The sequence below is a fragment of the Schistocerca gregaria genome, chromosome 1 (assembly GCF_023897955.1).
Source record: "Schistocerca gregaria isolate iqSchGreg1 chromosome 1, iqSchGreg1.2, whole genome shotgun sequence".
Classification (NCBI taxonomy): domain Eukaryota; kingdom Metazoa; phylum Arthropoda; class Insecta; order Orthoptera; family Acrididae; genus Schistocerca; species Schistocerca gregaria.
This window is the reverse complement of record NC_064920.1, coordinates 595,666,414-595,682,695: the sequence shown is the minus strand read 5'-3', so window position 1 is coordinate 595,682,695 and position 16,282 is coordinate 595,666,414.

Genomic DNA, 16,282 nt, shown 5'->3' with positions numbered 1-16,282 from the left:
ACTAGGGGGTAAGATAGATACTGCCTACAGGAAAATTAAAGAGATCTTTGGAGATAAGAGAACCACTTGTATGAACATCAAGAGCTCAGATGGAAACCCAGTTCTAAGCAAAGAAAGGAAAGCAGAAAGGTGGAAGGAATATATAGAGGGTCTATACAAGGGCGATGTACTTGAGGACAATGTTATGGAAATGGAAGCGGATGTAGATGAAGATGAAATGGGAGATACGATACTGCGTGAAGAGTTTGACAGAGCACTGAAAGACCTGAGTCGAAACCAGGCCCCCGGAGTAGACAACATTCCATTGGAACTACTGACGGCCTTGGGAGAGCCAGTCCTGACAAAACTCTACCATCTTTCGAGCAAGATGTATGAGACAGGTGAAATCTCCTCAGACTTCAAGAAGAATATAATAATTCCAATCCCAAAGAAAGCAGGTGTTGACAGATGTGAAAATTACCGAACTATCAGTTTAATAGGTCACAGCTGCAAAATATTAACGCGAATTGTATACAGACGAATGGAAAAACTAATAGAATCCGACCTCGGGGAAGATCAGTTTGGATTCCATAGAAATGTTGGAACACGTGAGGCAATACTGACCCAACGACTTGTCTTAGAAGCTAGATTAAGGAAGGGCAAACCCACATTTCTAGCATTTGTGGACTTAGAGAAAGCTTTTGACAATGTTGACTGGAATATTCTCTTTCAAATTCTGAAGGTGGCAGGGGCAAAATACAGGGGGCGAAAGGCTATTTACAATTTGTACAGAAACCAGATGGTAGTTATAAGAGTCGAGGGACATGAAAGGGAAGCAGTGGTTGGGAAGGGAGTGAGACAGGGTTGTAGCCTCTCCCCGATGTTATTCAATCTGTATATTGAGCAAGCAGTGAAGGAAACAAAAGAAAAGTTCGGAGTAGGTATTAAAATCCACGGAGAAGAAATAAAAACTTTGAGGTTCGCCAATGACATCGTAATTCTGTCAGAGACAGCAAAGGACTTGGAAGAGCAGTTGAATGGAATGGACAGTGTCTTGAGAGGAGTATATAAGATGACCATCAACAAAAGCAAAACGAGGATAATGGAATGCAGTCGAATTAAGTCAGGTGATGTTGAGGGTATTAGATTAGGAAATGAGACACTTAAAGTAGTAAAGGAGTTTTGCTATTTGGGGAGCAAAATAACTGATGATGGTCGAAGTAGAGAGGATCACCAATTTAGTATTGGAGGGCAGCGTGGAGGGTAAAAATCGTAGAGGGAGACCAAGAGATGACTACACTACGCAGATTCAGAAGGATGTAGGTTGCAGTGGGTACTGGGAAATGAAGAGGCTTGCACAGGATAGAGTAGCATGGAGAGCTGCATCAAACCAGTCTCAGGACTGAAGACCACAACAACAACAGTCTGTGGTGTGGTTCATGGATGAGTGAGTGTTAAAGATGTTGGGGCCTATTATTATTATATTGGACAGTATTGTTATATTAATACTTTTTGCGAACGTTATTCTATTATTTTCTATATTATCTATTACCGTAAACCCGCAGCAACGGACATTATCATTCCCCAATCCTCGTACCACCCACACGCACAAAAGCAAGCTGCACTTCGACCCATGCTCCATAGACTCAAACAGTACCACTCACCAAAGAAAGCTCCCAAAAAGAACTGGCCATAATAATGCAGATAGCACAAAATAATGGTTAGAATAATAACACAGTCACAAAGCTAAACAACAAAATTAAAAGTAAAATAAAAGCAGAACTACCAACCACAGACAACACACAACAGAATCAAACACAAACACGCAGTCCCATAATAACTACACAGGATAATCAGAAAAAGATGAAAGAAAACACAAGATGGTACACAATGACATACAAACATTACCTCACCCATAAAATCACCAACATTTTCAAAAGACAGGGAATAAACGTAGCATACACAACAGACAATTTTATACACAAATACACTCCAAAACTGACAAAAACCAGAGACATATACCAGAAAGCAGGTATATATCAGCTACAGTGTAACACTTGTGAAGGCACATACATAGAGCAAACAGGGAGAACATTTGATGGCAGATACAAGGAACACATGAGAGCCTGGAAATGTGGGACAAACCATTCCACATTTACAGAACACCTAAGAGAAAATGACCACAAACCAACCACTAGAGAAGATGACACGAAAATAATTAGAATCAACAATAAAAAACACTTCATAACCATTCAAGAAAATTACCATGTACAGGAAACCAAAGTAGAGGGGAAAATCCTGTTGAATGACCAAGTACACATGCCAAGCAATTCATTATTTACGCTAACAGATAAAATAATAGAATAACGTTTCCAAAAAGTATTAATATGATAATTCTGTTCATAATAATAATAATAATAATAGAACCCAACATATTTTACACTCACTCATCCATGAACTCCACCACAAAATATTTAAACTAAAAGTCAAATCAGCGGTCACCAAAGTTTTCAACCACTCGCTGACAGCTAGTACAACCCCCCCCCCCCAATATCTCGTTGGCTCTATCCTCCCCCCCCCCCCTCTCTCATACACACACACACACACACGGTATAAACATCATAAATAGAAGTTAGTCTCGAACATATACTTCGTTAGGTTGGCATCAAATAGGTAAACATACCAAAGAAGATGAAACACGTAATGGAGTCGCAATATTTACGTTGTGAAAAACAGTGTACGACGAAGCAGTTGCATCGAGTGACAAAAGAACAATAGTCCACCACAAAAAAGAGTGAGAAACATGGTGAACAGTGTGTGGAAGGCGAGAACACAAAGATGTGATTATATGGCAGTGATAAAAGTGGTATTGCGACCTCCAGACCAGATGTGAGGAAACGCAGATCAGCAAATGGTACGTGATTACTTTTTTTTTACAAAAAATCGTGAAGTAAACTGTTTAATAATCTAAAACTAACAAAACTGTATCGTTATAGCTCCCACTGATGATTCCTTAGAGTAGGAGAAGGTGATACGCGTATGGGATAAATAAGGAAATATCATTTGTTTGGGAAAGGCATTAGGTGCAACCATTCGGATATGGGGCCTGAGAAACTCGGCCCTTCCATTTAGAATGAGAACTTATGGTTACGGGTCAGTTTTTAATTTAATTCGATTTGTGTTGCTGGAGTATTTCCTATTGTTCGGAGTCTTCTATCGTTTGGAGTTGTGAGCACCATGGCGTGAAGACCGCGCTTTCGAGAAAATCCCAGGCGGGCAAGGCGGTTCTCATTGTACGCCTGAGTGATCTAGACTTCTCAGAACAGGCGGACACGGAACTTTCTGCCGGAGCTACAGCATTCCGCTTGTTTCTCGGAAAGAATGGGCGAAGATCTTAAAAGGAACTGTGCAAGTGGGTTCGGGAGGTCGTGTAAAAGTTTTGCTTACATGTAGCAGTTCCCGCGTCCTAGCCCCAAGTGAAGTTTAATTGTGGCGTCTCGAAAATGAGAAAGTCAGTTTTATTGAACGAAACGAAACTAGTTCTAGTGTTTAGAGCTGCAAAAAATAAACGTAAAGCTGTCACGAATTTACCACCTACACGTCACTCCGCATCGTCCTATTAAGCAAAATGCAGTATACTTTAATGTTTCAACCCAATAATAAGCGTTTTTATGTTGTTGACTTTCCAATTTACTACCCTACTTGTGTGAGAAATATGCTGATTTCTGTTGTACCTACTGTTCACTTAAACTGATACAGCAGCTTCTAAGCTATGCACACTCTTGTGACGTCTGCGCTGAAGCTCTCGCCGTACATGCTGGTAGCAAAGAAGTGCTTGCCGCTCGAGTTGTGGAGGCTGGGTGACACAGTAATTTCCTGCGCGCGGCAAGATGTTTAATACATCAGCGGCGCTTACAAGGCGGCGCCACGAGGAAACCCCGGCAGCTCTGTCGGTGATTTACGCGCCCTGCGAACACCACACACACACACACACACACACACACACAGAGTGCCGTCGTTTTGTTCTGGCGCAGGCTACGGTTGCTGCTACATGTCACTTTAAACATTTACAGCGTGAAGACTTCGGCTTCAGAAGCACATAACTTGTTCTGCAAACCAGCGTGCCCATGTTATTAAATGCAGACCTTTATCACTCTTAATCTAAACTTGATGTATAACGATGGCAATAAAAGCCTGACGTGGTAGAAGATTGGTCCAGCCATCCTCGTATGGGTTCCATCTGTATACTCGGAGACACGCAAGCATTCATAGGATATGTTGTTGCGACCTTAACACTTCTGTATCTTTCAGACAAGGATATTTCGGCAACCTTATACTGTTACAAGAGAACTATGCACTCATCTAAATTAACGCTAATGAATTACGCTGTGCTTTCAATGTTAATATCATTATTAATATCTGTTTTATGACTATACAGGGTGGTCCATTGGTCGTGACCGGGCCAAATGTCACGAAATAAGCGTCAAACGAAAAAACTACAAAGAACGAAACTTGTCTAGCTTGAAGGGGGAAACTAGATGGCGCTATGGCTGGCACGCTAGATGGCGCTGCCATAGGTCAAAAGGATATCAACTGAGTTTTTAAAAAAAATAGGAACCCTCATTTTTATTACATATTCGTGTAGTATGTAAAGAAATATGAATGTTTTAGTTGGACCACTTTTTTAGCTTTGTGATAATGGTGCTGGAATAGTCACAAAAATATGGATCACAATTTTAGACGAACAGTTGGTAACAGGTAGGTTTTTTAAATTAAAATACAGAACGTAGATACGTTTGAACATTTAATTCGGTTGTTCCAGTGTGATACATGTACCTTTGTGAATTTATCATTTCGGAGAACGCATGCTGTTACAGCGTGATTACCTATAAATACCACATTATTGGAACAAATGCTCAAAATGATGTCCGTCAACCTCAATGCATTTGGCAATACGTGTAACGACATTCCTCTCAACAGCGAGTAGTTCGCCTTCAGTAATGGTTCAAATGGCTCTGAGAACTATGGGACTTAACTTCTGAGGTCATCAGTCCCTTAGAACTTAGAACTACTTAAACCTAAGAACATCACACACATCCATGCCTGAGGCAGGATTCGAACCTGCGACCGTAGCGGTCGCGCGGTTCCAGAATGTAGCGCCTATAACCGCTCGGCCACCCCGGCCGAACTTCAGTAATGTTCGCACATGCATTGACAATGCGCTGACGCATGTTGTCAGGCGTTGTCGGTGGATCACGATAGAAAATATCCTTCAACTTTCCCCACAGAAAGAAATCCGGGGACGTCCGGTGAACGTGCGGGCCATGGTATGGTACTTCGACGACCAATCCTCCTGTCATGAAATACGCTATTTAGTACCGCTTCAACCGCACGCGAGCTATGTGCCAGACATCCATCATGTTGGAAGTACATCGCCATTCTGTCATGCAGTGAAATATCTTGTAGTAACATCGGTAGAACATTACGTAGGAAATCAGCATACATTGCTCCATTTAGATTGCCATCGATAAAATAGGGGCCAATAATCCATCCTCCCATAATTCCACACCATGCAATAAACCGCCAAGGTCACTGATGTTCCATTTGTCGCAGCCATCGTGGATTTTCTGTTTCCCAATAGTGCATATTATACCGGTTTACGTTACCGCTGTTGTTGAATGACGCTTCGTCGCTAAATAGAACACGTGCAAAAAATCTGTCATCGTTCCGTAATTTCTCTTGTGCCCAGTGGCAGAACTGTACATTACGTTCAAAGTCGTCGCTATGCAATTCCTGGTGCATAGAAATATGGTACCGGTGTAATCGATGTTGATGTAGCATTCTCAACACCGATGTTTTTGAGATTCCCGATTCTCGCGCAATTTGTCTGCTACTGATGTGCGGATAAGCCGCACAGCAGCTAAAACACCTACTTGGACATCATCATTTGTTGTAGGTCGTGGTTGACGTTCCACATGTGGCTGAACAGTTCAAGTTTCATTAAAAAACGTAATTATCCGGCGAACGGTCCGGGCACTTGGATGATGTCCAGGATACCGAGCAGCATACATAGCACACGCCCGTTGGGCATTTTGATCATAATAGCCATACATCAACAAGATATCGATCTTTTACGCAATTGGTAAACGGTCCATTTTAACACGGGTAATGTATCACGAAGAAAATACCGTCATGGTACCACTTACTTACACGTTTGTGACTAATGCAGCGCCGTCTATCACAAAGCGATAAAAGTGGTCCAGCTAAAACATTCATATTTCTTTACGTACTACACGAATATGTAATAAAAATGGGGGTTCCTATTCAAAAAATGGCAGTTGATATCCGTTTGACCTATGGCAGCGCCATCTAGCGGGCCAACCATAGCGCCATCTGGTTTCCCCCTTCAAGCTAGAAGAGTTTCGTTCTTTGTAGTTTTCTCGTTTGATGCTTATTTCGTGAGATATTTGGCCCGGTCACTATCAATGGACCACCCTGTATATTCAATAACTGTGAACACCCTTCTTCTCGTTACTTCCTCCTGCTTGTTAGAAACGCTCCACCCGATATACACATTTGTTGATACTGGCATAATTTCGTTGAAACATGGCCATATGAAGCCAGAAGTACGACAGATACCACGAACATTTAATTAACTTGCAAAAACATGTGAGACCTATTCGTATAGTTTATGTCGTTATCTTACATTCTTATATAAATGGTGATTATACACAAAAATACGTACTATAAAACAAATATAATACAAAAAAAGATACACTCCAAAATTTTATAAGGGAATAGCAGGAATAAAGCAGCTTCTCTGAAGAGTGTTCTAAACATACTACTCACATTCGGGGGTCCCCTGGGCGACAGTGAATTAGTGGCTAATCCTTCGAGGTCATGCTGCTACAACATAAAACGGGGTCTCTACCACAGCAAATTCAAATGGTCCTTCTAAAGACCCCAGACATTTTGCAATAGGTACAACCTTCCAGATTTGTTACCTGAATATCAAAGGAAACTTTAAAAGCCAATGAATCTATGTTCAATTACTAGAATGATATCTTCCTAAACCGTAACAGCCCGTGTATTAGGAAAAATTTGTTATCAACTCTGTATTAAATCCTTAAAAACCCATAAACGTTGAAATATACGCCGTAATCACCTAAAGACTGTTTGTTTACTCGTTAGTTACATAAGACTAAGCACGATTATTAGAATTTAAGATCAAATGACATACTGAATTCAAAATGGTTTTCTAAGAATAAAGAGAACAGAGTATAATAGTTAATTAAAATATCCTCGTAACAATATTGTGACAAATGTGAAACACAAGTATTTGATTTCTGGGGAGCTTTGCATTTCTTCGTTCATGCTGTGAAAAGTTCAATAAAAACCTGAATTAAATGAAATGTAAAACGTGGATAATGAAAATAAAGTAACTGATTTTTGGTTATTATTCTACGACCATTTTGTCTGGAGTAGTTAACGTATCAATAAATTGTGTACAACCTACAGCAATAAAGCAAGACGAATAAGATCACAGGTAACTTATAAACTATAGTTTGATTTTCTGGTTATTGACTTTCTACAATTCGGGTACATTTTTAAACTTGCTACACTACTGGAAGGTTCTAATATACACCGCTAAACTAACATGTTTCTTTACTGATTAATCGATTTTTACACTGAAGCTAAATTTTAAATCTTCTTTCACTTCTGAAAGCGTCAGTTACAAGTCTTTATACAGCATTTGTCATGTATCACATTTCAGGTCACGAAACAATTTGTTTTCACAGTCTTCATCCAGAAATGTGTTGTCATTGTTCAAACTTGTGTTCAATGCCAATAGTTTACAATTCACATAAACAGTTAAGGTAATTCAGTTTCTTATTCTTTCAGGTGAGTGACCCACAGCGCTGCTATCATGAAGTGTCTTCACTGACGGTGAACCGTAAGTCCTTTTTCCTGATTATTTGTATTATCGGTTAGAACAGTACCCAATGTTTGTCTTTGAGAAACATTTACGTAGTACTATTGTTGAACCGACAGAAATTTGTTTGACGAGAAAACTGTAGCTAGAACTCGCAAAGTGCACGCATTGCAATGCGTTTGCATTATATTTAACTATACGATACTATGAGGAACGAATCACTAATATCGGTTTCTTTTGTAATTGTCATACAAGCTGTAAAAGAGAGACGACGCTTGTTGGTGTACTCTCTTAATGAATACTACCTGCCTATTCAATTTGCTTGTCAGTAATATTGAAAATCTTCACTGTTTACCAAGAATGCAATTCACTTCATGAAACCAATCCACATTTAGGGTTAACCGATTAGGCACATACTACTTAGATCCAAAATTTACTGGACTGCTTGTATGACTAAAGAACTATTTATCTTGGCATAATGTGTGCAATGGTATTTCTCTTCGACATTGAACTGTCTTTCCGATGTGACCAGTTTCATCACAATCCCAACTCAGTCGCAGTGGAGAGTTAGTGTAGTGGACTCACCAAAAACGGTTATGCGCCAGCCCACCGCCGTGGATAACCGTGATGCGAAAAAATCTTGAACAATGAAAGGAACTAATGCAGAAGTGTGTGGAGTACTGGAGTACGTAAACACTAGCTTATTGTAATGACAAGCGTACAAATTTGCAAAAATCAACCTCATTTACGTCTGTCCTTGTACTGGACATTTTATGACAGAGCCAAGTACACACACACACACACACACACACACACACACACACACACACACACAAGGCGCTTTCTATGTACCTAATATTTTTGATATACTTCCGTCTTCGGAAATCTATGGAGAATGTCACCAAGATAATTCTGAATTTCAATAAAATGTAAAAGAAAAAATGAAAACTATGGCAGTCGGAATGTTTTTTACCAATTATAAAATGCATTGCACACAAAGTTATTACCTTTGAAACAGCTAAGGCCCTTCTGGCTGCTGGCTCTTTTTCTTTTCTGCCCATAGCCTTGCATAGTTGACGATCGGAAAATGGCCTGAAGAGTCAGATGATATGCCCATTTTGGTTTGCGTGTCCCTCGAGTTTAAATTCCTATGGAGCAAATGTAGCACAGTAAATTCTCAGCTATAGGTATGCCGTAACGACACGTATACGTATGCCGGTTGTGGTTAATGATATTCATACTGGAGCATTTTTAATTTATACTATGATCCCTAATATGAAATGAAGTTTGAGGAGAACAAAGTCTGTTTCTTTAGTGCAAGATATTTTTCGGAAATTATTTGTGTACTTTTCAATGGCTGTTGGTAATTGTATTTGAGAGAATTGCAATCTATGACAAAATAGTCCAGATTCCACTGTCTGTTGTAATAGAATGGACTCAATAGAACAGGCAGGCAACCTTTCCATCTGCCTCATGAACGCTAGCGGTGGACGCCAACTTAGGGCATTAGAAGTCACTGATAGAACCACCGTGTTATAATACAAGAGGAAAATTTTGTATCGCTACTTTTATATCACGCTTAGATTATTAGAAAATCGATTCTAATGACATGTTGGAGATACACTCGTAGGCTCAATTAACAATTAGATGTACTTCTGGAACAATTTGTAGCACATTTAGATCGCTGCCATCTGAAACAGTCTACTAGTGAAACACCAATTGAAGTCATTGACAGTATAAGAGGGGCTACAGTACAGTAAAACAGTGGTTACGAGACTCAAGTCGTATCCGGAGTGTTTATGAATCATTTCCTGTGGTTTATGGGACACTTCTTAAACAAAACAAAAGCCCATTTCCTTCCCCGCCCTTGACGAACTGATCCAGTGTTTCGTGAAGCCCGAACGTCCTTCTAGTAGCACCTTTATCAACGCTACAGTTGATGTACTCTGTACCAAATCTTTCTAAATCTTTCAGACTCAGTTCTAGTGCCTCTCATAGAAAATCCAAAGGTAACATAGATTTTTGCTTGTCGTTATCCTCTTTATTCGCAAATGTATACGTAGCATCAGCATGGGAAACTCTGTTCACTGCGAAGTGGAAGTGGTTCGTGCGAGGTTAAAATGTTGTTTAATTGATGAGAGGAAGGGTACTATACTAACTGACCAAAGATTCGAAAAGGAGCTGACGCAGACCGTAGCATCACTCACCTGAAGGTACTGCGAAAACCGTGGAAGATCTTAGACTGTGCGGGTATCCATCTGAACCGTGCACCTCCCAGCCACGATTCCTGAGTAAAACAGTAACAGCGGCTGTTGCGGTAGTGCAACTAGAAACTTAACAGCAGGATACCTAAAGCGACTGGAACCGCGAGAGCTCTACGGTCGCAGGTTCGAATCCAGCCTCGGGCATGGATGTGCGTGATGTCCTTAGGTTAGTTAGGTTTAAGTAGTTCTAAGTTCTAGGGGACTGATGACCTTAGAAGTTAAGTCCCATAGTGCTCAGAGCCATTTGAACCATTTTGAACCTAAAGCGAGCCGTGTGGGGTATCCTTGCGGTCTGAGGCGCCTTGTCACGGTTCGCGCGGCTGCCCCCATAGGAGATTCTTGTCCTCCCTCGGGCGTGTATGTGTGTTGTCGTTAGGGTGTATGTATTGTTTATTGTATTTTGAACCGGGGACCTAGAAACGACGGAGACGCTTCGTCCCGCCTTAGCCCTCAGTGGGCGATAACCCCACAACAGGCCACAGCAGCCCAACCCATCACACTGCCGCCCCACACCGAACCCAGGGTTATTGTGCGGTTCCGCCCCCAGAGGATCCCCACCCTCCAGGAACGTCTCATACCAGACGAGTGTAACCCCATTGTTTGCGTGGTAGAATAATTATGGTGTACGCGTACGTGGAAACAGAGTTTTGCTCAGAAATCGCCGACATAGTGTAACTGAGGCGCAATAAGGGAAACCAGCCCGCATTCGCCGAGGCAGATGGAAAACCGCGTTAAAAACCATCCACGGGCTGGCCGGCACACCGGACCTCGACACAGATCCGCCGAGCAGATTCGTTCCGGGGGACCAACACGCCTTCCCTCTCGGGAAGCAGCGCGTTAGACAGAGCAGATAGCCAGGCGGGCTGTCATTAGGGTAAATTAGTTTAAGTTAGATTAAACGGTGTGTAAGCTGAGGGACCCATGACTCAGCAGTTTGGTCCCATTGAGCTTACCACAAATTTCCAATTTCCTAAAGGGAATCCAGATTAAGATACCTTATTCTCCTGAGAATTGTTCTCACTCCAACAAGGACTATTTAGTAACAAAAGTGACGCTTTTAATTATGGAGACATATTGTTCGAGATATTTCGCAACTGTTCAGATATTTTTAAAAATATATCTAGCTACAGTCTTAGTTGCTGCTATTCAAATTTGATTACTAGTTCCTATAATAAGCAATAATCATCTGCAGATCTAAAACTGAAATGAAACATTACTAAAGGACTATTTCTTTAGATGAGACAGAAAGGAAAACATTTGAAATTAAAGGCATTGAAATGGTACTTGTACATTGCAGTTATGTAGACCGACATTGTTTAAAATATAAAATGCATAAAACAGTACCTGATAACAAAATTTAAACTTTCAGGCTGTAAGAGTCATAGTTAACAAAATGTTCCGGACTATTATGCCATGGTCGAATGGATTTCACATATAACCCAACGTTTCATCACTATCTGCGGAGGACATTTTAAAGATGGAGCGTAGCCTCTTGGGTTTAAATGTGAAATCCATTCGACTGCAGTATAATAGCCGGAACGTTTTATTGAAAGTACCTGATTAATCCAGAGGCGCAGTTGTCCACTTGATTGGACAGCTGTTAATGTTGCTTCTTTGGCATTTTCAACCAGTCCTGAGGCTGAAAATGTACGCAGAGCACAGGTCAATCCACTGGATTGGACTGCGTGCATTTTAAGCCTCATGACTGATGGACAGTCCCAAAGAAGCAACATTAATAGCTGGCACTGCAGTGGATAGCTGCACCACAGTTTTAACCACAAGTAATCAAAAGTATAATTCCTCTAAAGGAAGAACATATTCAACATTGTGTAGTGCAGGTAAAATCATAAAGGTACGCTTGTTAACAAATTTCATGGCGTCGGAACCCACTATACAGGATGCAAATCCATATTCACCTGTATTGTTCAATTTTAACTATGTTCTTTTTTTTACAATAATTGTGATTTTCACTACAGGTGATTAACCAGATACTATCTTATGTATTTCATGTTTTACACAATGTCAGTCTGTGTAATTTCAGTATACAGGTAGAATTTTAGTGTCTTTAATTTCAAATTATTTTCTGTCGTGTCATCTAAAGGAAGAGTGCAGAAAATTGGAATAGACATCGACATAAACATCATTTCTGCCCTTTTTATTGCTCTTGAAAACCATACATTGCATGTTGCACCACCATACATGGAGAACTTCAGAGGTGGTGGTCCAGATTGCTGTACATAGCGGTACCTCTAATACCCTGTAACACATCCTCTTTCATTGATGCACGCCTGTATTCGTTGTGGCATACTGTCCACAAGTCCTTTTATTCGTAGACCTGAAGATGAGCATTGCTTATGATCTAAGCTATTAATCAAGTATGAATATGTGCGACAGAGAATGTAATAATTATTTTGTTAAAAAAGAGATTGTGAATGGCGCAACCAGCCACAAACTCTTGTTAAAGTTTTTGTTTTAGTGCTGATTGTAAATACAAATATCAATTGTATTACGCATGTGTGACGCTCAACACTCATTTTAAGAGTATTATGAAGTGTTTCACAGTAATTTATTCAGTATAGATGTGAAACTTCCTGGCAGATAAAAACTGTGTGCCCGACCGGGACTCGAACTCGGGACCTTTGCCTTTCGCGGGCAAGTGCTCTACCATCTTTTTTTTTGCTACCCCTTTTTTTTAACTATATATTACTCGTCAGATGCATTTATTTTCTATTCTGCTTGTTTTTCCTCCAATTTGTCATATTTACAAAAGTGGCAGTAAGACATTTTATTTGTATGGTGAACAAAAACAGCTAATTATCCGCCATATCACCCAGACAAGAACGAGGTAGTTTCATACAGGCCTGTGCTTAACACAATGCAAAAAAACCCATTAGAATTAGCAAATCAAATTTATGAAATATACACTATTAAAGTAGTAACGTTTGAAGTTGAAGAAGTGAATTAAAATTTGTGCTGCGGCCGGGACACGAACCCGGTTTTTTTTTAATAATTTCTACTGAACAAACTAAAAGTACATATATATTCACTATGCAAGAGTTCTTCAAGGTACAATACCTTTTAAACATATTCAAATGACTGTTAGTTACGCAAAAAAATAAATAAATTAATTAAAGAGAAAAACATTAAATATAACATATTCTGTCTTCTTCCTTTTTTTGGGTCAATGCATGGGAACGTGGGTAAGGGTGTTGCATCATGTGACAGGTAGGCATGGTATACCCCAACTTTGAGGGGGGTCAAGGAAGACGCTGCGGAGATAACCGGCAAAAGTTTGTCGGTAAGATGGTTTTCGGGTGAGGGTGCTATGCGCGCTCGCAACTTTGTACCAGAAGTCAAGGACTGTATGCGGACCACTTTGAAAGAGGTATTCTAAAGCCTGTCCTCGAAACCAGATGAGGGTATGGTGCTTAGCAAGAGGGTAGTGAAATGTCTGGGGCAACAACAGAAAATCCGGGGTTACCGTCGTTGGCGGGGCACGGAGGTAAAAGCCCACGATTCGTTGGATGAGGAGCCATACGTTTTGTTTCAGGGGGCACGTAAGACGGTGCTCGTCGGTGTCTTCGAGCTGACAGTCAGGGCAGAGTGGGGAAGTGGCCAGTCCTATGCGATAAAGACGATTATTAGTCGGAAATTTTCCATAAACTAAAACATACCAGAGTGCAGACACAGGCGACGGTAAAAAGGGTGCATGCACCCCCCCCCCCCCCCCAAACCGTGCGCCAGTTAATGTCAGGATGCTGTAGCACCATGGGGTCGCAAGGGTTGGACAGCATAAACAAACGATAATAACCTTTTGTACGGGGAGGACGGGTGACTGGAAGATCGGCCCGAACGTAGCTGAGTTCTATGAAATAATTGGCGACGTGGTACAATAATGGAGAAATAGGTGCCACATTGATCGGTGGATCGAGAGAAGCTGGTCGGAGGATATCTAAGAGACTGCGTGTTAAAGACGGAATCGTCCCCTGCCAGTGCCGCAACAGGGTGTGGACAAAGAGGGCAGAACATCGTGCCCACACGTTGATGAGTCCGAGGCCACCTTTTGCAGGAGGCAATGTTAGAGTGTTGTAGCGGACTTTGAAAAGTGCGCCTGCTGACACGAAATATCCTAAGGCTGATTGGATGCGGCGGCCAAGGAGTAATGGCATTGGGAGGATCTGGGCGACGTGTACCAGTTTAGGGGCTACATACATGTTGACATAGGACACACGTTGGAGTTGGTTTAAGTTACGGTGCACTTGGCCGCGGACATGGTGCCGAATCGACTGCAAAAGCCGCCGGTATGCCAGGGCCACTGTGCGGTGTGTGGAGCTCGTAAATTCGATACCCAAGTAACGAAGGGTGGTACGGACTGGGAGTGGGTTCGGCACCATAGCCGGGAGGCCGCGCCCAATGTGCATCATAGTCGATTTACGGCCATTACGAATGCTACCAGAAAGACGTCCATACTGGTGGATCCATTGGATGGCGTAATTGAGTTCCGTGGAGGAGCAGGTGAGAAAGAGGAGATCGTCCGCATAAGCCCGACAGTGAAAGGTGTAGTCAAGCAAAGTGAGGCCCTGCAGTCTAGAGGTAAGTCCAGTGATGAGGGTCTCAAGTGCAATGACATATAGTAAAGGAGACATAGGGCATCCTTGACGTACAGAGCGGCGTATAGGAATCGGTCCTACAAGCCTCCCATTGACTTGTACCATCGAGACCGCGGGAAGTAGTAAGCGGCGAATGGCATCGACAAAATGTAATGGGAACCCCATACGTGTCGCCACCATGAGGAGGAATTGGTGTCGAACGCGATCAAAGGCACTCGTGAAATCGACGGATACCAGTGCTGCACGAAGGCGACAAACCGACGCCAGTGCAATGAGGTCACGGCATTCTCCTAGGGCTGTTTGTAAGGTGGCCCCACAACTACGTGCAGTCTGCTCAGGTGAAAGGACCGTAAGGTAAGACGGTGCGTATGCGCGCTGCTAAGAGGCGTGCATAGATTTTATAGTCTGCATTCAGTAGTGTAAGGGGGCGATATGCAGAGACATGAGGCCCTCCCTTCGGTTTAGGCACAGGTAGAAGAATGCCAGTGACGAATTCAGGTGGAATTGGGAAGGATGGAGTAAAGAGTTCCTGAATCATTTCCGTCCAGCGAGGAAGCATTAACGTGGCGAACGCCCGGTAAAACTCCACTGGGAGACCACCTGGTCCCTGTGATTTGTTCTTGGCCCCTTTGTTGATCGCATCTACCTCCTCTTCTGCGGTGATTGCAGACATCATGGACGTTGACTCCGCTACAGTGAGGGTCCGATCAGGGGAAATACGGAGATCATCAGGAATGGGCGTCGCCATCGGTTCATCATCATAAAATTGGCGATAATTTTCAGCAAAGGGAGACACCACCGCCGCCTGTGTTGTGTGGTGAACACCATCGGAGGTCGTGATGTTGGGGACTAAAAGTCGACGTCGACGGCTATGGTCGGATGCGGCATGGATTGTGGATGGGGTTTCGTCGTGGAGGAGGTCTTGTCGTCGGGAACGCACCACGACACCATGCAGTCGTGCACGTTGAAGAGAGAGGAGACGAGCTTTAGTACGTTGTCGTTCCCTAATGGTGTCAGGTGATGGAGGGAGCGCATCGAGCTCACGGAGGACGACGTAGTGAAAATTTGTGGTGTCTCGATGCCATGCTGCTGCTTCCTTGCCACATTGTATGAAGGCCTTTCTGATCGCAGGTTTGGCACAGTTGAGCCACCAATGGAACGTGGATGTATACTGCGGAAGGCGTCTTTCGCAAGACGCCCGTGTAGTGTCAATACATTGTCGGCAATGTGGATCATTAAGGAGGGAGGTATTGCGCTTCCAGTAACCTCTGCTGCGCCACACTGACTGAGGTGGCACAGCCAGGGAGCAAATGACGGCGCAGTGGTCCGAAAATGCAAGGGGCCAACGTTCAGCTTGGGCGACGTCTTTGCCAAGGTGGGAAGAGACATAAAACCGGTCCAGTCTGCTCGCAGAATGTGCTGCATAATGGGTAAAACCGAGGGTATTGCCATGAATTTTCTCCAAAACGTCCACTAGACGAAAATCTTCGATTAAG